At 42.8% G+C, this 25,300-nt stretch overlaps 1 long non-coding RNA gene across 2 annotated transcripts in view; it reads right to left on the bottom strand.

The window, feature by feature from the left end:
* LOC103160057 overlaps positions 1–25,300 on the bottom strand; it is a 127,684-nt gene that overhangs the window by 23,850 nt on the left and 78,534 nt on the right. The window contains exon 6 of one of the 2 annotated variants that reach the window (XR_004768189.1): positions 18,240–18,428. The exons of the other annotated variant lie outside the window; for it this stretch is intronic. This is a non-coding gene — a long non-coding RNA (uncharacterized LOC103160057). Of the gene's footprint in view, positions 1–18,239; positions 18,429–25,300 lie in introns of those variants that run through there. 2 annotated transcript variants of the gene reach the window in all.

Here is a 25,300-nt window from a genome sequence, read left to right as displayed (position 1 = left end):
TTTAACAGCTTTATTAAGGAAAAATCCAAAGTTTCTCCAGTCTTAAATGCACAATTCAATGATTTTTTTTTTTTTTTACTAAATGCAAAGTTAAATAGCCTTTGCCATGGTCCTGCTTAAGAACATGTCTTTTGCCCCAATGAGACCTTTTGTGTCCATTTACAGTCAATCCTTCTCCCCCACAGCCCCAGGCAATCACTAATGCTCTTTCTACCTCTGTAGATTCATCCTCTCCGACCTTTCACATAAGTAAAATGATGCAATTTGTCATCTTCTACATCTAGTTTCTTTCATGGAGCTTGTTTTTGAGATTCAGCCAAGTTGCAGCAGGATCATTCGTTCATTTGTTTTACTGCTGGGTAATATTCCATTGTGGACACACCAGTTTCATCCAGACACAAACTGACATCATGGAGATGGTTTAGGAGCTTTGGCTTTTGTGGATAATGTTGTCTGACAATATCTTTGTGAGATAAATACATCTGTCTTCGTTTTACAATTGAGAAAATTAAGAGTTGGGACAGTAATTCCTTTGCCCCAGGTAAGAAAGTAAGTCATGGAGTTCAAGATCTCCAATTCTGAAGCTGGTGCTAGCGGTTCTCAGTGTTGAGGACTTTTTCTAACCTGAAATTTTAAGAACAAAACCATTTTGATGTGAAAATAAACTTAAAAGTGTTCTTTGTGTGTGTGCGAAGGGCATTTTAGAACACCATCAAACGCAGTGCCTACAGTTCACAATATTGTATTTTTGTTTAACTTTTTATATAAAAAATAGATGTTATATTAGTTTCTTATCACAAACCAACAGTCATGTTATCAATAAAAAAGGTGAGAGACAACTTGGGAGGTGACGGATTTGAGGCTGGGAGGACATGACATGAAGACTTACTGATGGAGGCAGTTTCACAAGTACACATTTATTCCAAAATTTGTCAGATCATAAATGTTAAATGGGTACGGTTTTTCACATGTTAAGAATGCAGCAATAACTTTAAAAAAAAATAAGTTAGAGCCAAGAGATGTTTCAATGGGTAAAGGCACTTGCTGCCAAGCCTGACTACCCTAGTTCAGTCCCCAGAACTCAGAGTAAGAGCACCAACTCCTGCAAGGCGGCCTCTGGCTTCCACATATGCCGTAGAAATCTTGCCCCCTTCCCACACATACACACATAAATATAATTTTGAAATTTTCTAATAAATTAAAAATTGCCCAGCATCAGCATCAGTTCATAAAATCGAAGATAATTTATCACTGAAACTAGAATAAATTCACTTTTGTAGAAGAGCTTGCTAAATTGTAACTGTTTTTTCTGAACCAGAGCAGGCAAACTCTCATTTAGCAAATACTGTTTCCAGCCACTAAGCCACCAAATTAGTGGGTAACAGAATATGTGTGAGGTTGAGTTAGATGAAAACTTTTAAGCTACTTTAAAAAATGGTATTAGATTAAAAAAATCTCAGCCTCATTAATCTGTGTCAATTGTCTACAATATATTCTGGAGGAAAAGGCTTATTTTTATAACAGTGTAGCCTGTGACTTGGTGTCTCCTACTGGAATAGAAGGTTTCATCCCATCTTACTCTCGGCAACAGCTCTGGAGCAAAGATTCAGCAACAGCTCTGGAGCAAAGATCAGTGTTCCAAAGACCCTCATCTGTAACGCCCCAAGCCTGGTTAGCAGCTGTTTTCTTTCCCCAAAAACTAGACAGTATATAAAGGGTTCTTCCTTGTACATCTAGGGCAGTACGTTGAATCTAGATATCACCATAGCCTGCACAGATTCTGAGAGAAATGTTGAAGTCACTGACATTTATTTTGTGGTTTTTACCCAGGTCCCAGAGGAACAGATGCTGTAATGAGTCTTGGGGACAGAGGCCAGAGATTGACTCCAGTCCCCTCCAGTCAAGCCTCCAGGCTCTGTTCCACTGCGATGCTCACTCTGTCCCTCCCCGGCTCCGGAGCTGTTTGTGCAAGAACAAAAGGACTTCAGTGTCCCTTGCTATTAATGCAACTTCACAAGCATGAAATTTACAGACACACACAAGAATCCATCACGGAAACCTTTCCCCTTGTCATGTTCAGCTGCTGAAAAGTGGGCACACTCTTGGATTTGAATGTTAATTCAAGAAAAGAAGAGAACAAGCCATCTGAACCAGCGCTAGGGAACAACCCCAGCCCCCACCCCACCCCCGAACCCCTTGCAGACTACAGGTCATCGTCTTGAGAGCTGAGCCTTTTGGGGGAGACTTTGCATCTTTTCATAGATTTGGGGAGATTTTGCCAAATTTTATTGTCATCTTGAAAGTCAACTATTTCCTCTCAATAAATAAAATATATATATTCCTGTAACGTAAGACCAATAACTCAATCTATATATATAAAAAGAATAGTACTTGAAAGTCATAAAACAAAGACTATTTGATGAGCTCCAAGGCAGTGGCAGCCACTGGTTTTGTTCGCTCAACCTGCCTCCTCCTCATCACGCAGCCGTCATTTAGCTGCAGGGTGGATGTGTTCACACTGAACTATTAATCTGTTTCAAAATGCCATAACATTTCCATGAAGAACTTCCTAATTTTTTTTTCAGAAATTAAATGTCTGTTTAAAGTTCATTCCCTCCTGCTGCAACTAATTGAAATGAGATTTGGTTTATCTTTACGACATGGAAATGGGGTTGAGTTTCAGAATAATAACAATAATGATAACTCGATAGATTTTAGAAGTAGTAGTTAATAATTATAGTAATGTGGGGGAGATTAGATTAGCCTGTTTCTGCCTAAACAGACCCCCATCATGGGGAGGCAAATATGAGGGTAAGTCCCAGGATCTAACAACAGGGTCCTCTTGGTTTTCAACTTTCATATCAGAGCATCATAATTAATTAGCATCCCAAAATGAGGTTTCCCCCTATGACGGAAGGAAGTATTAGCATACCAGTTAGGAAATGTGTTGGACCCTTGTGGTCACAATGGAGAGGACTTGGGCTAGAGAATGCAGGAAGACAGGGATCTTTAGAAGTGTGTTTCCCACACAAACAAAACTGACTGAGGCACTTCCAACAATATAACAAAAATTTCCAAGTATTGTTTCACTTGACTATCGTATCAGCCTTCTGAGAATGAACAGCATTATTAGCCCCACTTTCCAGATAATGTCATTGAGGCCCAGAGAGGTGCCACCAAGTCACCAAGCTAGTGAGAGGCAGACTTAACACATAATGCCATGTCCAACTGTCTATGTCACGCTCTTTTTCCTGCCATCTTACCATCTAAATAAGGGATGCATATTAGGGCTTTGCAGTAACAGGGAAAACAAGCCTTCCCCTAAAGACCCTAAAGACCAACCCAGGTTAATTACCACCCAGATGACAAACCAAGAACACCAACTTCCAACTGTCTTTGGTTACGCCACTAACTTGCTTTTTAATATGTGATGATATAATATTTAATGTAATCCCCATTCATGGGCTGATAGCTAGCATTCATTCATTACTTACTCAAACAAGATGCAATGTGCTATTTTCCCCCTTCAATTTGCAAATAATGTACATGGCTGAGGCCTTGTGTTATCTGACCTCTTCATTCAGTCTATCATATACCCCAGCTCAGCCCTGGAGCAGAGACCCATGTTCCTGAGAGTCCACAACTCCTGTGTACAGGCCAATAATATATATAACCTTCCCACCTCACCCGTCTACCTTGCTTAAGTTTTCAGGTCCTGGCTTCAATAATGGCATCTTTCTGAGGCCTTCCTGAGGTTCTGACATGGTTAACCCCTCCTCGGGATAGGCTCTTTGGAGCTCCATGCTCTTCCCTTCCAGAAATACAACTTACTATGTAAAATTACTTGTTCAAAGTCTGTGTGGAGTCTGGAGCACCTGTGTTACATATATGTTCAAAGTCAGTGTGGGGAATAGAGCATCTGTGTCACATGCATGCGACCTTGGGTTCCATCCGCAGAACTGCAAATATAGTCTGATTTTGTTATATAAAATCACTATCAGAACAGTGACTATAGTTGCATTATTTTTCGATGTGACTGAAACTATAAATGGGAAAGTTTGTCATTAATGCAACACATTTATGTTGGTATGAACAAAAAATGAATGAGAAAACTAGATTTAGCAACATAAATGACTAAAAAAAAATCAACGCCTCTTTATTCAAACATGATAGGCTAAGTGAAGAATGAAGCAAAACTTGGGGATTGATAAAGGTAGAGCGTGTGTGTTGGGGGACATGAGGGGTGAGTCTGCATTCCTAGCTGACCCCAAACGCACCATCCTCCTGCATGCATGACAGCATGCAGCTTGAAGACAAGACCCTTTATGGATCACACAGTGACCACCCCAGTCAAGACTACAATCCACATCCTGGAGACCACCCCTCCTCCTTACTCTGCTATCTATTCTCCCAAACACAACACCTAGCAATAGGTTCCATGTAATGGTTGTGATATCTGTGTTATAGTCATCGCCTGTGGGTTATTTACCCGCCCTAGGACATGAGCTCCCAGGGGATAGAGTAGTAGTTTGCTATAAAGGGGGCTTTCAGAACTGTAGGTGCTCCATATATTTTTTATTGGACAGAATTGAAGGAATTCTTAGAAGTTCAATTTTCTCAACTTTCTTCAACACATACTAAACAAGAAACATTTGCTTTAGACACTGAAGATGGCAAGCACCTGAGCTGTTTGCTGGGGGCGGGGGGGGGGGGGATGGGGTGTGTGAACCTGCTTTCTCCTGTACTTCCCATGGCTGACCAGCTGCATGGGCCTCATTCTGCCCTCCTCTGCTTTCTGAATCAATGACACAAGAAGGGCAATGGTTGTCCCCATATCAGTAGGAAGGAGCTGAGAGTTTCTTCCAGTCCCAAAGGAGATCAATCTTTGATAACTTTCTTTCAGGAGCGCGCGCATGTGTGTGTGTATGTTTGTGTGTGTATGTGTGTATGTGTTTGTGTGTGTGTGTATGTTTGTGTGTGTGTGTGTGTATGTGTGTGTCTGTGAGTGTGTATGTTTGTGTGTGTATGTGTGTATGTGTTTGTGTGTGTGTGTTTGGGGGGGGCATTCAAACTTAAATCCTGGTGCTTACACAGCAAGTACTCTTACCCACTGAGCTGCCTCCCCAACCCCTCACATTTTATAACAGGGAGAGAAAAAGAAACAGCTTGTCACCTCAGCTAACTCTGGAAACCTGGGAATTCGACTGGCCCAGTTTTCACAACTATCCAGAGGTGATATTTATTAAGTGCCTGGTCCTCCAGAGAGAGCACTGTTGTACAAATGTGTCATGCTGCTGTGAACACAAGCAAGACAGGAATCAGATTCCATCTCCTTGCAAAACCCAAGCTGAGGTGACTGACTGCTGCAGCTTCATCTCCATGTGTGTGTCTCCCCCACCAAGCCCAGGGAGCCTTGCCATTGAGACTGTGTGCTAAACAGGCCTGGGTATCTCAGTGAGTTACAAACTCATGCATTGCAGGTGGCATCGAATTCTGATGAATAGAAAGAGTAGGCATTCAGATTGCCATGATGCAAAGGAGGGAAACAGAAAACAGCAATACTGAAAGTGATAAGTGAGACTCCAGCGTGGGAAGCTGCCCTCTCCTCTGCAGCCCCAGTGCCAAGGCCCCAATCACTCTCATCAGCTTTTATCTGGGCCACACCATCCTCTCACTCTCCTCACCCCTGTCTACAGTCTCTACTGCAGACACAAGACTCTCTCTAAATGTCTCCCTAATCTCCACGGTCCCTAAGCAGCTCTCTCAGAAAATCCATAGGGACTGCAGACTCCTCTGCAACCTTGTCTACACCCATCTCCCTCTCCTCCCCTCCCCTCCCCTCTCCTCCCCTCTCCTCCCCTCCCTCTCCTCCCTCTCCTCCCTCCCTCTCTCCCCTCTCTCCTCCCCTCTCCTCCCCTCCCTCCCTCTCTCCCCTCTCCTCCCCTCCCCTCTCCTCCCCTCCCTCCTCCCCTCTCCCTCCTCCCCTCTCCTCTCCTCTCCTCTCTTCCCCTCTCCCCTCCTCCCCTCTCCTCCCCTCTCCCCTCCTCTCCTCTCCTCAGCAACACTATTCTAGCTATCTAATCCTTCTATTCTCTGGAGACTTTCCATACCTTGGTGTAGGCCCTCCCCTCCATTTACAATGCTTGTGCTAGTCTTTCACCCATTCAACTCATTCATAGTTTGAGATCTGTCTCCAATAGTGTTCACAGGTATAATTGAGTTCTACATGGAATTAGATTCTCAAGACAAACACCTCTTTCGTTTAACAAGTATCAGACCGAGAATGGTGGTGCATACCTGTAATGCTACCACACGGGAGGCTGAGGCATGGAAGCAATGTCACACAACTTCCATATGATCATCTGAAATCATTTGTTTTACAACAATCCCTTTGAGATCCAAGCCACAAGAAGATGTAGATGGCTCTACTCTTTAGTCCAAGCTGATCCTCCTCTTTGAGTCACCCTCTGACCAAGTACCAGACAGCAGACATTCAGACTCGCCAGATGAATCTCCCTGACAAGGAGAAACAGAGATGATACATGCCTGCTGTGGTAGGCAGACTTCCAAGGACACCATGAATGTGGCAGACTCTGGAAGCATGAGGAAATGGCTGGTGGGGCTGGACAGATGGCTTAGCAGTTATGACCACCTGCTGCTCTTGCTGAGGACCTGGGTTTGGCTCCCAGCGCCAACATGGCAGCTCACAACTGTCTGTAACTCCAGCTCCAGGGGATCTGACACCGTCTTCTGGCCTCCTCAGACACTGCATGCAAGCAAGCTAAACTTACACATAAAACACAAAGATAAATGTATGCTGTAATTATTTAACAAATGTATGGCTATTTCTCTTCTATTTAGTTCCATGATAAACTTATTTCTCACACATCATGCAATCACAGTATTTTATATATAGACAAAAAAAAAAAAAGAACAAGTAGCTGGTGTTTTATGGCTCTGTGTTTGAGTTGTTTTTTGCAGCAGCAGGCACCTGAAACATGTAATCACTAAGGACAAGGATCTTGTCATTGCATTCTTCATCCTTGTCATAGAAAAAAATAGGAAAATCAGCTGACAAAAATGGAGCATTTAGATTAGAGCAAGTGCTTGGATACAAAGAGGGTTGGCAACTTCTGATGGTGGCTGGAGCTTAACTGGAAATGTCCAAATGATCAAAATGTCTTACCAAAGATGGTAAGGCACACTGGTCATACAGAACAGACACGGACTAGACTGCAGCACTCCAGTATGCCTTGCATGCCCTTGTGCTGGGCATTCTCTGCTCAGTTTGGAGACCTGGTATCTATTACACAATCTTCAGTGCAAAGTCAGGCAAGTGGGAAAAGGCACTTGCCAACAAGCCTAATGACCTAAGTTCAGTACTTAGAACCCACGTGGTGGAAAAAGAGAACCAATTCCTCAAAGCTGTCCTCTGACCTTCACACATGTGCTGTGGTGCACACATAAGTAAATAAATAAATCATAAATGCAATTTAAATGTTTTAAAAGAAACACAAATTCTAGTATATTGTGACTCCTCATTTATTGATTTATTTCACCCTCTGATAGAAAAATTCTCATTGAGAGCCTGCTGCAGGAGGCGCTGCAGAGGTGACTTTCCACAGACCTCAACTGCTGCTGTCCAGGAACCACCCCACCATCACCACCACCACCACCACCTCGTGTGGAGAGTGCTAGCCCAGATCAGGGAGAGCTGCGTGTTCTGTGTACATTTCCCTGTCACTGTGTGAGGCTTCCGAGGTATGGAAGAAAGGGAAGCTGAGATGAGCAAAAAGCTTCTGGGGACCTTAGGAATGCGGTGGAATCCTGAAGGACAGACATAGATAGCCATGGGGTGCCTTACCCATCTTGGCATGCCCCCTAGTGTACAGCAGGTGGAATAGGGTGTGTGGGACATCTCCCGACACGCACCCCCATCCACCCATACAGTGAATTGAATATGGCTGTGCCTCAGCGATTCCAAGAAACCCCTCAATACGTTTAGTCACTGCTGAGGAGATGGGAAGTAACACCCAACAGCCATTACGGTAAATTTAACATCTCAGTACATGGTAGGTGCTACGCCATGTTAGTAAATTCCTCAGCAGTATTCAAAGGGGAAGATAGACATGTGGTCAGAAGCAAAAGCCAGCCTGTGAATGACATAGCTCTCAAACACTCCTGAAGAAAAATTGTCTGGTTTGGGGTTTGGGAGTTATTCTGAGTGACCTGCACATCCTGGCTTGCTTATTTACAGCCTACACAATCTAAACTAAATGGCGCATTGCTCCACATCTTGCTTTCCTCATCTAACGGGCATAATAATGCCTGTCTTCCTGGCTAGTCGTCCTAGGTTTTGTTAAACGCTATTTGAAATACTAATACACAAACTTGTAAATAGTAATGCCTAGAGTGTGTAGTTCTAGCTCAGTGTGGGGTGCACAGCTGTAATCCTAGCTCTCAGAAAATGGAGGCAGGAGGGTCTCAAGTTTGAGGTCAGCCTAGGGTACATAGTGAGACCATCTCAAGAAACCAAAGTCTGGGACTGTAGCTTAGGGTAGAGCATTTCCCTAGCAGATACAGGGCCCTGGTTTTAATCCTCAGCATTGGAGGGGAAATATATGGGTGTATATTTCCACATATTAGTTTACAAGAAATGACACATTACTTTATTAAATTCCAAACCTGTAGCCTACCAGGCGAGAAAGAAATTCAATCCCTTTTTAAAAGATTAAATTTTAGTTTTGTGTATGGATGTGTGTATATGTATACATGTGTAAGTATGTGCACAGGTGTGCAGGTACCCACAGAGGCCATCAGAGGGTGTCTGATCACTAGAGCTGGCTGCCTGATATGGGAGCTAGGAACCAAACTCTGGTCCTCTGTAAAACAGTAGGTGCTTTTAGCTTCTGAGCCATCTTTCCAGCCTCAAAATGTTTCTTTTTACAGGGATTGCATTAATGGCCCCTTCTACAGGGACAGAACATCTTATGCTCTTTTTTGTTTGTTTTTGTTTTGTTTATTGACCATGATATTTGTTTTCCTTGTGTCTGGCTTTTTTTTTTCAATTTTGTTTTCTTTTTAATAACTTTAAGTTCAAGCTTAGGGAAGCTTATTTTTGTCCTGGAAAATGAACAAAAACTAAACAAAGCTTTTATAGTATTGTTTGCAAATCTGACCTCATTTGGAACACGATGTAGCCGGCTAAAATACTGCTTCTAGCATAAATGGTGCAGGTGTGACTCTTGTGGCAGTAAGAGGAGATCATGGCATTGTTGACAAGGTTATAATCTGCCAGTGGCATTGGTGAGATTGGCAAATTTCTAAATGATAGAAAACTCTGTTAGGAATCTCAAAAGTGTCTTACAGGCCAAAGGGGGACAAGGTTAGTAAAATGCCTCAGCAGAGTTTGAGTACAACACTGCATCTGAGAGTTACTGGAATTGGGTATGTAAAAATAGGGTTGTAGGATGGGGGTCATGTTTACAGTAGGTCTCAAATGCAAAGTACCACTTCACAGGCCACCTGCATTTCCAGGCCTTTTCGTTTCCCTCGGTAGGTGATGGCAGAAGGTGTGATCAATTGTCTTCCAATATAGATGCCCCCAAAGCCCACATGTGAGAAAGAGATGGGATAAAGACTTTTAGTCTGCAAAGAAAATGTCCCCTGTAGCCAGACTTTCCTGGGCTGCCAGCTCACAAATAACAACACAGAGACTTATTGTTAATTATGAATGCTCGGCCTTGTCCCACTCACTCTTATAACTTAAGTTAACCTACTTTTATTAATCTATGTTTTATCATATGGATTTTTACCTTTCTTTCATTTTGTATGTCTGACTCCCTCCATGTCTCATTGGCATCTTCTCTGCACCTCAGTTATCTCCTCCTACTTCCTCTCTCTGCCTAGCTATTGGCCATTCAGCTCTTATTGAACCAATTATAAAAATATATCTTCAGACAGTGTACAAATAACCCACAACAATGCCCCCTTTCTTCATGGCTCTACTCTTTTTTCTTTTTTCTTTTTTCTTTTTTTTTTTTGGCTTTTCTTGCTAGAAATTGGATATTTTAAAAATTAGGACAAAGATCAAATCAAAGAAAAACTAGACATTTACATTTTATATGAACTGATTACACTGTAAAGAAGCCAGTCTTTCTGCCTGCTTGTCATTGCAGCTCCTGGAGGCTGAAGCGGAGAGATCTTGAGTCAGACACCAGTTTGGACTATTTAGACTTAAACAAAACACAACAAAAACCAATCTGTTTATGGAAATAGGTCCTTCTGTTCTGGGACCTCCCAGACACCTGGAGGCAGAAGAGAGTGTTCTGGGTAAACACTGTACAGGAGCTGCCCAATCGCTCTCTTTTTTGGCTTTTCGAGACAGGGTTTTTTTGTGTAACTTTGGAGCCTGTCCTGGAAGAGATCCACCTCTGCCTCCCAGGTGCTGGGATTAGAGGCATGGGCCACCACCACCTGGCTTTTTCTTTCTTCTTTTTTTTCTTTTTTCCAAAGACTATTTGTTATGTATACAGTGTTCTGTCTGCATGTATCCCTGCAGGCCAGTAAGGGCACCAGATCTCATTACAGATGGTTGTGAACCATCATGTGGTTGCTGGGAATTGAACTCAGGACCTCTGGAAGACCAGCTAGTGTTCTTAGCCACCCAGGCATCTCTCCAGCCCCCATGGCTCCACTCTTCTTCACACTTAGAGTCACAGCACATTTGGAGTGTCTGAGATGGAACTCTTTGGGTGGGAGGTTTTCCAGTCTATTGGACCAGTCTGATACCCAGGCTGCACTTTTCTCCAAATCCTTGCCTTCTTTCTCTTCTTTTTTTTTTTTTTGTTGTTCTTGTTTTGTTTTGTTTTGTTTTTCAAGACAGGGTTTCTCTGTGGCTTTGGAGGCTGTCCTGGAACTAGCTCTTGTAGACCAGGCTGGTCTCGAACTCACAGAGATCCACCTGCCTCTGCCTCCCGAGTGCTGGGATTAAAGGTGTGCACTACCAACGCCTGGCCAGCCTGTTTTCTTATTATACCAGCCAGGACCATCACTCCCAAGTGATCTGGACTCTCTCACATCAATCACTGATCAAGAAAATGCCCCACACACTTGCCTACGTCACCGCCCAGCCTTTCTCTCATTCTATAATTTCTGACAGAGCACTCTGGTCCCTGTTGGCATGCATCTCAACATCAAACATGCTCGGCCCATCATCTTGTGGTGAAGGGCTGTCTCAGTAAGAGCAGTCTCTTGAGCTGCTCTGTCCTGACTCATGCTGTGCATCCTGAAGGATCTTCTTCATGTTTATATTGTGAATGGGGGACTAGGAAGCGATGTGTTCTGGCCTCCACTCTTCCCATTGCCCTTAACTGCTGTTCATGGGTAGCTCTGCCCAGGAACTGTTAAGGCCAGCAGACAGTGGCAGGGGCTGCTCTCCTTCCTTGCAGGGACAGCAGCAGCTCCACTAAGTGAGATATGGTGGGGACCCCAGGATTGGTGGGGCTCCAGCAAGACCTCGAAGCCCTATGTGCTCTTAATGAGTTGCCCTTCACAAGGTCATTCAATAGCCCCATCACACACCTAGGAAAATGCTAACAACTGCCTGCTCAGAATGAAGGCCCAGAAAAGTATACTGGAAAGAAAGGAGAGAAGCCTTGGTGGCACTGCAAAGCCTTGGACACACTGCCTGGCCCCTGCTTGAGAACTTCTGACTGAGCAAATAAACAAAGGAAAGTGCCAACCCTCAAGGAGCTTACCTTCCTGTAGGGAGAGAGAGAGTCATAAATAAGTATAGTTGTGACCTATTTCAAAGATGGTGGGGACTGGTAGCCCCTTTCTCCCTCCTTATGTGTAAATAAGAACCCAGAACTATCCTGAAGACAGGGGCATCAGGCTCTGATAAATGGTATCTCACTGATGAGGAGAAATCAGAGAAATGGAAATGTGCAATCTGAGATAACATCAGATGAAGTGGAGTCATCCCTTCACATAACCACACTGGAGAGCCATATCTCTTCACACAGTCCTTGGCATGGAAAACTAATTTTAACAACACAAGCACCAGGCATCCACAGGCAAATGGAAAGAATCTCCCAGCCTTCTCTTCAGCTCCAGGCTAACCCTCTGAACACTCCAGGAGGAATTTAGAGAATGTGCCCATTTGACAAAGCATCAAATTATGAACTAAGGCAAACACTCATAATAATAATAATCATCTGAAATACCACCAGCTGAAATTATGTTTATCATAATGTCACTTAAAAAGTGTGGTAAAACTTGGCTTTAAATTTGTAGACTAAAAAATCCCTTCATATATAAAAATGTCTCTCTATATATATGCATATAATTCATAAAAACTAAAGCTAATTATAAATTAAATGCAAACAAATTTGAGTGGCCATGACTTTTCTAAAACTAGCTTGTCATTCTAATCTTGCCAGAGGTCTGTGAGGCATGCTGGGACTCCATTGTGCTAGAGGAACATCCAGGCCTCACTACTATTCCTTCCTTCCAAACTGTGGGGCAACTTTTGTCCCCAGAGTGTGCAGCCACAGAACCTGGGCTTTTCAGTGGTATCAGCACATCATTTTCCTATTAAATCTGCTTCAGTTCTTTCCTACAAGCCAGATGCAAGCCCCAAACAAGACAGGAGAGACCAGGACCAGCTAAAGCAACCCGTGAGTGCCCAGAAGATGTCCTTATTGCCATTTCCTCTTCTCAAAGATTATCATAAAATGAAGGCTCTTGGCTAAACGGCTCTGTGGAGAATTCTAGGACCCTGATAATACACCCAAACAGCCTAGACCTTAGGGTACCTTTGAGAAGCACTCACATAGTGTCTTAGAGCAACTGAAAATTTTGGCTCTATCACTTACTAGCTATTTGAGCTTGAGTAAAGGCTACGTGAAGCCAGGCATAGTGGAGCAGGCCTGCCATTCTAGCACAAAGAAGGCAGAAGCAAGGTTGAGAGTTTCAAGGGAGCCTGGGCTGTATAACAAGATCCTTTTTAAAATGAGAGGAGGAAGGCAAGAAGGAAGGAAGGAAGGAAGGAAGGAAGGAAGGAAGGAAGGAAGGAAGGAAGGAAGGAGAGAGGGAGGAAAGGAGAGCAGGAGGGAAGGAGAGCGGGAGGGAAGGAAAGAGGGGAAAGGAATGAGGGTGGGAGAGATGGAGGGAGGGAGAGAGGGAGGGAGGAAAGAAAAGAAGGTAGGGAAGAAGAAAAATGAGAGAGATATCTACAAAAGTATTTTTTAAACACTTTAAAATAACTCACAAAAATGTTACCCTCTTTTAAAAAGTTTCATTACATTTATTCCTGTACATATGTGTTTATGTGTGTGTTCGTGTGTGTGTTTGTGTGGATGTGCACTCCACTGCACATGTTAGAGGACAGCTTGCAAGTTGATCCTCTCCTTCTACCACATGGGCTCCAGGGAACAAACTCAGGTCATCAGGCTTGGTGGCTAACACCTCTAACCACTGAGTCAGCTTGCTGGCCAAATGTTACCATTTTTAACCAAGAATGCTAGCAAAAGTTAACATGCTTCAAACTGGGTCTCAGGGTTTCAATTGCTATGAAAAGATACCATGGCCACGGCAACTCTTATAGAGGGGAACATTTAATTGGCACTGCCTTATAGTTCAGAGATTTAGTTCGTTGTCATCATGGCAGGAAGCATGGTGGCATGCACGCAGATATTGTGCTGGAGAAGTAGCTGAGACTTCTATATCTGGATCTGAAGGCAGTGGGAAGAGAGAGTGAGCAACTAGGGCTGGCTTGAGCTTCTGAAACCTCAAAGCCCACTCCCTAGTGACACACTTCCTCCAACAAGGCCACACCTACTACAACAAGGCCACACCTCCAAAAATGTTTATTCAGTCCATGACAGCCACTCTACCCAACCTTTCAGTGCCTCTCTCATTCTCCAAAACCCTAAACCCTCCCACCATCAGAGAGATACTTCCTGATCTAGGCCCCCATAACTATCACTTCATGCTTCTGCCTCTCCCTTCTCTGCCCCAACTCCCTTAGCTGTGAGCTTTCAAAAATCATTTATTGAGCAAGTACTATGTGCTGGCACTTCAAGTACTAATTTCATTTTCTCTGTAGGTCAACAAACCGGATATGGCTGGCTGATCCTCATATGCAGACATCTGTGTGTCACAAATGTCAAGCACAGTCTCTGGCATCCAGTATCAAAGCTTTTGATACTCCTTCTTGTACACCAGGGGGTCAGCATAAGTTTTGGAAATATTTAGGCAATATGAGCTATTCAGTCTCTACTACAATGGCTCACTTCTACCATTATAGCAAAAGGCAGTAATGGGTTGCACATAAAGTAGTGCAAATGTTTGTGCCCACTGAGATTTTATGTGTGGATAGTGAACTTTAAAGTTATGGAGGCTTAAAAAGATGGCTCAGCATTTAAGAGTTGCTATTCCAGAGGACCTGGATTCGATTCCCAGCACTCACATGACGGCTCACAACCATTTGTATCTCCAATTCCAGGAGATCTGATACCCTCTTCTGATCTCTGTGGGCACAAGACACACAGATGATGTACATACACACATGTAAACAAAGCACGAATATACACAGAAAGTAAAATAAATAAACCTTTAAAATATATTTTAAAGACATTATGTGATTTTTCCTTATCATGGAATTTGATTGTTTTTTCCATTAAAAAGTATAAAATTAATTCTTACTTTATGGACTATACAAAAACAGACTGCTAATCCAGTTAGCCAACTCCACTCTGAGCCAGGCTGCCTACTAAGTTCTGAACTCTCTTGAATCCTTCCCTACAACACACAGCATAAACACTACACACACACACACACACACACACACACACACACACACACATACACATATGCACACATATACAAACACACACACTCACACACACACCACACATACATACATACATACATACATACATACATACATACATACATACACACACACACACACACACACACACACACACACACACACACCTCCAGGTGGAAGGAATGGAGATCCAGAAAGCAAAATTTCAGATTCTGGCAAGTGAATGACATCATATCTCAAGTTGTCCCAGCAGGGTGTGGTGTGTCTCTCCAAAGCCTTCCCCACATATGGACACCCATGAAATTTCAGTGTCCCACATTCCCAACAACTCCCCTCCAACCATAATTCACGTCCAAGGATGTCTAGATCATGTCAGGATTAAGTTAGGCACCAAATAATAAAGTCGGTCCATTCCAGGAGGGCAATTATCTCATGTGCTAATGAAAGAGCAGTCACATTTCATAGCAAAATTTCATCTGGTGTATTCATTACAGGCCAAATTAAGATAAGTGAAACTTCCTGGTCCTCTTATTAAGCCAGACAAATGACTACATATATTTTCCAGATAGGAGGCTGTTTAGAAGAAGGAATCTCTATATTTTACAAATGTCCTTTCCATTTTCTTCTTAGTGGGGATATTCAGAAAACTTTGTGTTGCTGTAAGTCACAGGGCTCAAGTTGCTTTAGGTCTCTCCAAATGAGGCGTTGCCTGACATCCAGCATGAGGCAAGATCTGAGAAAAGCTTCCACAAATTGGTGAAATTCTTTCTACATGAATATGCAATGTAATCTCCTTATTAAACAAGAATAGATAATTTTCCCCAAAATGAATGCAATAAAGAGGCATAGAAAGAATAAATAATTCTAATAGTGTTCTTTAATTCTGCTTGTAATTTTCCGAATTCCAGAGTGATGGCAACACAGTGGGCCTATTCTGTACACTGCTTCAAAGTGTTTGTGCTAGAGAGGGAAACCCATCGAGCCAGTGGTTTTAAGCAGCCTCAAATGCAGTAAACACTGCATCTTAGAGCAAAAGAAAAAGCCATTATTTTATCATATTTGTCTACATTACTTATACTTGTATCCAACAGACATTTATTGAGTTCCAACTGTGGAGCCAGACATTGTGCTAAGTGCAAAAAGGCATCCAGGTAAAGCAGGCTTCATCGTTAAGGTGCCCACAGCTACATTAGGGAGGAGAGCACAAAGATGGTTAGGTTATTAAGCACATAGTCACAGATTGTGTGTCTGGCACTGGGCTCAATGACCTGCTTGCACGATCTCATTTGTTATCCCACACCCTAGCAATGTGTGTGACAGATGCTTTTAGTAGTTCTATTTTACAGTTAAGAAACCAAGGCTTAAAGAGGGTGTGACAGTTGGTCTTCATTGTCAACTTGACTGGATTTAGAACCCCCTAGGAGGCACACCTCCAGAGAGGATTACCTGAGGGAGGAAGACTCATCCTAAATGTGAGTCCATGGATTGGGGTCCCAGACTAAATAAAACATGAGAAGGCCAGCTAAGAGATCCCTTTCTCTATTTCCTTGTCTCTGAGATAGATCAAGCCCCTCCCTCTGCATGCCTTTCCTGCCATGAATGTCAACATAAAAACCCTCCTCTCTTGAGATGTGTTTTGCTCATTAGTATCTCAAGTGCTCCTCAGATCTCCCAACTACATCACTGTACATGTGTCTTGCCTGTGTGTTGTGCTTTTAGAGCCACAGCAGCTAATAAGCTGAGAGGCTGAGGGATTGCATGGATAGAAAGTGCACAGGCCTTCGTGGGGACAAACCTGGGATGTTTATTGTTCAGTTTTATAAGACTGGATTCCATTATCCTCAATCATTCCTTAAACCCAATTTCTTACTTAAAACTTCTAAATTTAAGAAAATAAAAATAAAGAAATAGTAAAAGGTCAGGGAAGATTGCTCAGTGGATAAGACAGTGTGCTACAAGTTCGAGTTTCATATCTGTTGCCGAGAAATACCATGACCAAAGCAAGGAAGCAAGGACTTATTTGGCTTACACTTTCAGCTCATAGTCCATCTCTGTGAGAGAAGTAGGGGTAGGAATGTGAAGGCAGGCTTGCATGCTCTTTTGCCCACCATTACCTCTAACCAGGGAACTCACTCACAGCCAAGAAAGTGCAACAGAAACCACAGAAGACTGCTGCTTGATGTTCATGTGGCATTATGTTCAACTACCTTCCTTATACAGCCCAGGACCAACTGCCCAGGGAATGGGAACATCTACAGTGGGCCCTCTGTGTCAACTAACAGTCCCAACAATCCCACACAGATATGCCCACTGGCCAATTTCATCTAGGGAATTCCTGGAGTGAAGGTCTCCCATTAGGTGAAATCTATGCCTAGTTGTCAATTAAAGCTAATAAGATACTGTACAAACATGAAGACCTGAGTTCAAATCCTTGGCCCTCATTAAAAACAGTCTAAGAAATATTTAGGAACAACAGAATATTATTACCCTATCATCTACATGAGAGACAGGAAGTTCAGTGTGGTTCACTCACTAGTTCAAATAGTGAGAGGTCATGGTTCAGTTAGTTATATTGTCTGTCAACTTGATTGTCTTCATCACAGTGCCTAGTGTCCAGAGGGAAGCAGGGATGTGATACAAAGGAGGGAATGATAAGGAAGCTGCTGAAGAAGTGAGTTATTGAGGTTTGAGCCCCATAGCATCCAGAAGCTGTGTTCTTCTCCCTGAAGAACACATCTGACAACACATCCTCCAAAATCCTGGGTGAGGAGCCCCACAGCATAACAGATATGAAATAAAGGGCCAGAAGAAAGGGGAATCAGATCTCATGTTCCAGGAAGACAAAGCAAATGGTAGATATATCATCTACACACAAGTTTTATTTTCTTGTCTTTAATTATGTATTGATATATGTGGATGTGAGTGCAGGTGCCCATGGAGGCCAGAAGAGGGCGTAGGATTCCTGGAGCTAGAGTTACAGTGTGAACACTGGGAACCAAACTCATGTCCTCTGCAAGAGCAGTGTATATAACTGCTTTGTTTATAAAAATGTTCTTTGTTTATAAAAATATACTCTCTTCTATTTCTATAATTGTCCATATCTCCTAGGTATAAGTCACTTCATCTTATATCAGAAAAATCAACATTACCTGTTTTCAAAGCAATATTGAAAAAAATGAGCATTCATTGTGGGTCATACACTCTGACAGGGGCTCAAGTTCTTCCAATTAATACCTAAAGGAGGTCAGAGAGATCTTGGAGAAGCATGCAGAAACCCCTAGATAAACAATGATGGTGATAAGGAGGCCATGCATGGCATTGGGGAAGGGGAGTGTGTCTTCTGTGGCAGGAGCGGTCATCGGGAAAGGAGAAACTTAAACGGGATGATGAAGAAGAGCCGCTAAATGAGGACTTGAATCAGTATTTATTGAAGAAGACAATAGGGAAATTCCCGTTCCAAGGACACATTTTATGGCAAAGCAGAGAATGGCCTTGACAGAGATTCTTCAGTCTCCGAGGACAAAGGTATGGAGTAACTTGAGGGACTCTGTGCAGTAAATCACCAGGGCCAGATGGTGTTCATCCATGGGTTCTGAATGAGATAAAGGGGGGATCGTGAGCTCAGTGACAGAGATATATAATGGATGCTTTAAAACGGGCAAAACCCCTAAAGATTGTGAAGTCATTAATATGGTATGAGGGATTGGGGGGTGGGCCTTGTTTGTTTGGAGACTTTGTATATCGGAAAGGGGGATTTCCTTTTTTTTCTTTTTGTAAAACAGAACTCAAGAAGTCCAATGATTAAACAAAAAGTGGGGGCAGGGGGTTAGGTGATATTAGAAGAGTACCAAAAGATAAGAGTCCAAATTCAAGAGATGTTTACTAACTGACAGTGATTTTCTATGTATTCTGAGAAATGCTGGGATGTACAATGACTGACCATTCACTGTAATCTAATGTGAAATCCGCAGGCTACTGATTCTGTGGTTTTCATGGTCTTGCTAGGATGGCAGATGACAATGCAGTGGCTTCTGGTACCAGCAGGACATGTTAATTTTTTTTCTCCTCCTAACAAAACCACAAAAGTAATTACAATTTGTTTGATAAAATCTGAGGGTTGACAAGCAGGGATAGACTTTTACCTCAATGTTTTGGTTTTGGTTTTTTCCTAGATAGTCTCTCACTATGTAGTCCTAGCTGTCCTGGAACTCACTATGTAGATCAGACTCGCCTCAAACTCAGAGATCTGGCTGCCTCTGCTTCTCAAGTGCTGGAATTAAAGGTGTGTACCTCTTTACCTGGCTTACCTTGATATTATAAATGCCACTACCTGAATCCCAAGAACTACTTACAGACAAAAGTTCATACCAGAGTAGCCAGCATTTATGGAATATCACCCTGTACCAGACTCATGTCAAGTTCTTTACCTGTATCGTCTCAGTTAACTCACACAACCGTCAATAGATCTGTTTGAGTTACTTTTCAGCTTCGACAATAAAACACCATGGTAAGGCAGTGTTAGAAGAGAGTTTATTACAGTTTACAGTTTCAGAGGGCTAAGAGGCCATCATGGTGGGAAGCATGGCAGCATGCATGGCAGCGTGGCAACTGGAGCAGGATGCTGAGTGCTCACAGCCTCAACTGCAAGCATAAGGCAGACAGAGTGAACTGGAAGTGGAGTGAGACTTTAAACTCTCAAAGTCCACCTCCAGGGACACGCTTCCTTCAGCAAGGTCATATCTCTTAAACCTCCTGCCAAAGTGCCACTAACTGGGGAGCAAATGTTCAAAGGCCAGAGTGAAGGACATTTCTAATTCAAACCACAACAACATGGCAGTCCTGAAATTTGAGTCCTAATATTGCAACTCCAAAGTTCATAATTCTTTTATTCTCACTCTACATCTCCTCTCTTTGCACACATTTTATTTACAAAAAGAATCAAGAGTTTTTACAAAACAACTCTTGCCCTTAAAACAGGTGATGTGTTCCTCTTCTGTCCAAAGAATGATGATGCCCAAACCACAAAACTGATTGCATGGCCCATCAAAAAGTAACTATTCACAATATATACACACAAAAACAAAACAAAAAGCAAAAACAAGCCAGTAACTAGGGCCTAGGAGGTGACTCAGCCAGTGAAGGTACTTGTTGTTAAGTCTTACAACCTGAATTCAGTCCCCAGTAGTACATGGTAGGAGAAAACGCACACACACACACACACACACACACACACACACACACACACAAATAAATTTTTAAAAATAATAATAATTAAGTAAATAACTACATTCTCCTTAAGGAATTCAAACTAAACAAGCTGAGAGTGGCTGGATTTGTCTATAATCACAACTCCCAGGAAGCATAAGCAAGAGATCCTTGCTACAGGGTGAGCTCATATCTCAAAAGAAACAAACAAGCTCGTTGGGAACCCTGCCCCCAAAATCTGTGTATACTCAGAAGTGAGTCAAACCATTTATCATCAATCATCCTTGGACCATCCTAGGATGCTTCTAATATGGGGAGGAGGTGTTTCTTTATCCATATTTTCCCCTAAGGGCTAATTATATTATTCCCACACTGAATCTCTTGCTAAGAGTACCAAGAGTTAAAAGCTACTCTTTTTTTTTCCTTTTTTGGGGGGGACGGGGTTGGGTTTTTTTTTTTTTTCAAGACAAGGTTTCTCTGTGTAGCTTTGTAGACCAGGCTGGCCTCGAACTCACAGAGATCCACCTGCCTCTCCCCAAGTGCTGGGATTAAAGATGTGCCCCACCACCGGCCAAGGCTAAAAGTTACTTCTTATATTGGCCTGGAATTTGACCACCTGAAACTTCTATCCAAGCAGAACATTCAAGCAATTCTTCTACCCTGTATCTTTTGGGTATTTGGGTATTCTTTTATGCCTTCCTTTATGTCTTCCCTGCAGATCTGTGTGAAGAAAGACAGAAACCAAACCCAAATTCATACAAACAAGGACCTTCATTAGCATATGCATCTGAAGAGGCCAAGGATTGGTCTAGCTTCTGACATGGTTTAATGGAGCTAAAACAATGTCACAAAAGACTCGTCTCTCAGCATTTCAGCTCCTCCATGGTGATAGATTGATGTAGCTGAAGCGCCCCCAGACATCTTACATCTATCTCAAGAGTAAAGTCCAGAAGCAGAGTTCATTTATTTTCCAAATTTTGGGGGGGTTTTGTTGTTGTTGTTTGAAGTGGGGAGGTGGCGTGTTCTGTTTTGTTTTTGTAGGGTTTTCCACTTCTGATTAGGCCACAAGCTCAATCTTCCAGCTATGGCTATGTCTTAAGGATGTAGACTCTTTGATTATCCAAGATTGAGCAACATTCTTACATCTTGAGGTCCATAGATGGAGGAGAGAGACTTCATGGGGAGAGTATAGGCTAAAGAGAGACTGGATAAGACAAAGGCAAGAGAGAACACTAGAAACAATTGCATGGTTTTACACTACTTAATGGAGAAACTAACCAAGCACCAAAAAGAGAGATCACTTAGCTCTGAACTTTAACATGTTGTAGGGAGAGGAGCCAGATGGAGATCATTCTGTACATGTCTGTATCCTTTACACTGGGAACATCTCTGATGGAGAAGCATCCCATGAAAGAATCCCACAGCCAAATCTCTGGGCCTGGGGTCAACTTATATGTTTCTCAATCCACACCCATAAAAATCACACACACACACACACACACACACACACACACACACACACACACACACACAGTTGTCTTCCATTTCTTCCCTAGTACACACACCACGGCTAAGCAAGAGGAATGGAAGGTTCTAGAAGTCAGGAACTCCAGCAGATTTAGAATTATAAGCATTGGTTACAAGTTTAGACATCTAAGTCAATGATGCCACAAATACTGGCATTAACAGAAAGAACTCAAGACTGAGTTTATGACTGGTTTTGTTTTTGTTTTTGTTTTTGTTTTTGATTGCCAGAGTTGCTGGGAAAAGGAAGAAAAGGGATGAGCTACAGAAAGCTGATCTAGACTGTGGCTGCTACCAACCCTGGTACCTTGACTCAATTGAGGTGGGAAGAAGGTGCCAACAATGGCTATTCCCTGTGCATCCTGTGGCAGGAACTAGGTTACAATGGTGAATGCTATAAACTTAGTCTCCCACCATGGGATATACATGTTTTGGTGAGAACAAGAATGACTTCCTCCATCTCACATATGAAGATAGAGGCCATAATTACAAAATGACTCAAGCTCCTCAGATGAAAGAAGTTATACAAATGAAGACAACTGAGAAGATGATAGTTATTAATCTTTCAACTCACAGTGTACGCCAGTGGGGAAAGGGGAGATGACATAAACGGTATTCCTTTGTGTCAAATAGAGTCAAAGCAGAGAAGCAAGCACAACAGAAGCCAGCCTTAAACCAGTGCCATGTCCCCAGCAAAACTACCTCAGTCTTACAGGTTGCCTGCCTAAAGCCTGATGTCAGAGCCCTGGCCTGTGCCCCACCTCCTCTGCCCCCATGGCAGGCAGGGATGGCTGCCGTAGGGTCATGAAACAGCGAACAGCAACGCTACTGCTTTTCTTACTGCCTCTAAAGACAATCATTATTCCTGGAATGACAATTTGTAAGCTCAACCTAATTACAGCCAAATTGATTAAGAGACACATGATCTCAAGATTAGCATTCGGGCAAATGCTGCTTAACTTAGCCGCCGAGGATTCAGAGGAGGAAACAGCTGTGCTCTTCAGGAAATTGTTTGGAATAAAAGAGTGGAGTCTGCCAGCAAAACTCAACCTTAGCAAATTCCTTGGCATCATCTCCTTCTTATTTGAACTCCCAAGCTGGAGATTTCCTGGGATCAAATGCTTTAATGACAGAGTTCCTGGGACTGTGGGGAAGCCAGCCAGAGACATTGCTTACGCTATGGTCTTGGGCTCTACCCTTCTTAGTAGGGAAGTTGACTGAATTTTCTTAGCTTCAGAGATCTGACCTCAGACGACAGTTGATGGTCACTACACACTGGTTGTTGGGAGCAACAACTGACCCTACAGAGTGTTTCTAGTGCACCCACTGACAGCTAAGAGCTTTCAATATTGATTCCTTTCTCTCCTTCCCTTGAATGTAGGACTTTCAAAAACTTTTTAATGGTATGTTAGTTATCAAATTACTTAGACAAATTATTTAGAAAAGTGATTTTTTCTTTTATGTTTCATGTCATGTAACATACTCTTAACTAAGCCTAAGAATAATGGGGGCTAATTAACTAAGCCTAAGAATAATGGGGGGGGAGTCTTAGTTAGGGGTTCTATTGCTGTGAAGAGACATCGTGACCATGGCAACTGTCATAAAGGAAAATATTTCATTGGGGCTGGCTTGCAGTTCCAGAGGTTTAGTCCACTATCATCATAGAGGGAAGCATGGAGGTATTCAGCCAGGCATGGTGCTGAGAAGGAGCTGAGAGTTCTGCATCTGGATCAGCAGACAGAAGGAAGTGGATGCCACACTGGAGCTGGCTTGAGCATCTGAGACTCAAAGCCCACTCCGGTGAAACATTTCCTCCACACCTACTCCAACAAGGCCTCACCTTCTAATAGTGCCACTCCCTATGGGCTAGGCATTCAAAAACATGAGTCTATGGTAGCGAGAGCCCTTCCTATTCAAACCACCACACAGTGGAGATGTGAATATCTTCTTCTTCTTCTTCTTCTTCTTCTTCTTCTTCTTCTTCTTCTTCTTCTTCTTCTTCTTCTTCTTCTTCTTCTGTTGTTTTGGTTTTTTGTTTGGTTTTTCAAGACAGGGTTTCTCTGTGGCTTTGGAGGCTGTCCTGGAACTAGCTCTTGTAGACCAGGTTGGCCTCAAACTCACAGAGATCTGCCTGCCTCTGGCTCCCGAGTGCTGGGATTTAGTAACTTAGTGAGGGAGCAAGAAAGAAAATGCTGGAGACAACTGTAGGGGCTTCTGGTATGATAGGTACTCACCATGCCAATTTTACATGACCACACATCAACACATGTATAACCTTAAATCTCAGCTCTGCTTCTTACTAAGTGGCCCTGAATGGGCTAATCAACTTCTTCATGACTTAGTTTCATTATTTGTAAAATGAGGAGACTAATAATATTTACCTCAGAAAGCTGTTATGTAAGTGAGCTCATACCTGTGAGATTTTCAGCATGGGGCCTGTTGAGTAAATACTGACTAGACCTTAGCTGTTAATAATCATGATAATGATAGCAATGATAACAATATTTTGTCGCACTCAGCATCAAGACTGCCTTAGCAGTTGCTCAATAAATGCTACCTATTATTTCTTAGGTTAAAAACAAAAACAAACAAACAAAAAACAAGTAAAAGACAGCTTGTTTTAGGCTTATTCCACACTGGCACTGTCTCTGGATGGAGCCAAAATAAATGAGCACCCATTCCGATTTCATTTTATAGACTTCCCAGTCAGACATGTTTCTTGCTCCTAACTCTCTTTGGAGCCCCCAGTTAGTTGGTCAGTGATCTAGAGTAGGCCGTTGGACAGAGTTCCTAAACACAGCAATTCATCAAGTCTCCAGCCGGCTCCATTTACTCCTGTGGAGCACCAAGTGAGTGCCCAGTCGGCGCTTGAAGATTCCCTCTCCCTTACTCGTCTTCCAGCTCCTTTTCTGCCATTCTGTCCAGTGCACACCAGGGTCCCCCCCCAACATAAGGCATTTACAAAGCTGCCCCCTCATCACTTCTGCTCAGGTTAGCAGGCTGCCTCAGCTGCCCACTGCACTCAACTGATCTTTACTCCACAGCGCTGAGATGGAGCTGACAGTTGGCAAGTGGCTGCAAACCTCAGGGCTCTGGCCATGGAAAAGAATAGAAGTAAGGGGTGCATGCTGTAATTCCCACTCCAGAGCCTAGGGACAACAATGACAATGACGACGGGTGGGGGAGTGTGTATGTGTGTGCAAATTTGAGGTCAGTCTGGTCTACATGGTTCCAGGCCAACCATGGCTACATGTGGTTTAAGGGGTGTAAGCCTTGGTGGCTGGATTGAAAATAAATTTTTTTGGCCAGGTGGTCAATCCCAGGTTAATTCCATCAAAGGCAGGTGGATCTTTGTGAGGCCAGTCTGGTCTATAGAAGAGCATTCCAGGACAGCCTTTTGAGACACCCTGTCCCAAAAAATCCAAAATAGAAAACAAATTTTTACGAATTATAACTCATGTACCAAAATGCACATACTCTTAGGTGCTATGACAAACACAAAATATATGCTAGATCTGTTCTTTGTCTTTCAAAGGTTTGTAACGCCGCTGTGGAAGGGAAAGTTGTGAAGAGGGCTCCAAAGAGTTCACGACTAACCTGCTGCTCCATCAATCTGAGAGAAGAGTACTTGAAGGTAGGATGAGAAAAAAATGTGCAAAAAAAGTTGGAGTTCTCAAAGTACAAAAATACTGTAAAATTCACTTTAACTGGGTTAATAACTTCCCCCAAATTTAC

Source organism: Cricetulus griseus, chromosome 2 (genome assembly GCF_003668045.3).
Source record: "Cricetulus griseus strain 17A/GY chromosome 2, alternate assembly CriGri-PICRH-1.0, whole genome shotgun sequence".
Lineage (NCBI taxonomy): Eukaryota > Metazoa > Chordata > Mammalia > Rodentia > Cricetidae > Cricetulus > Cricetulus griseus.
The sequence above is the reverse complement of the archived record's forward strand: the minus strand, read 5'-3'. Positions and strand labels throughout refer to the sequence as shown.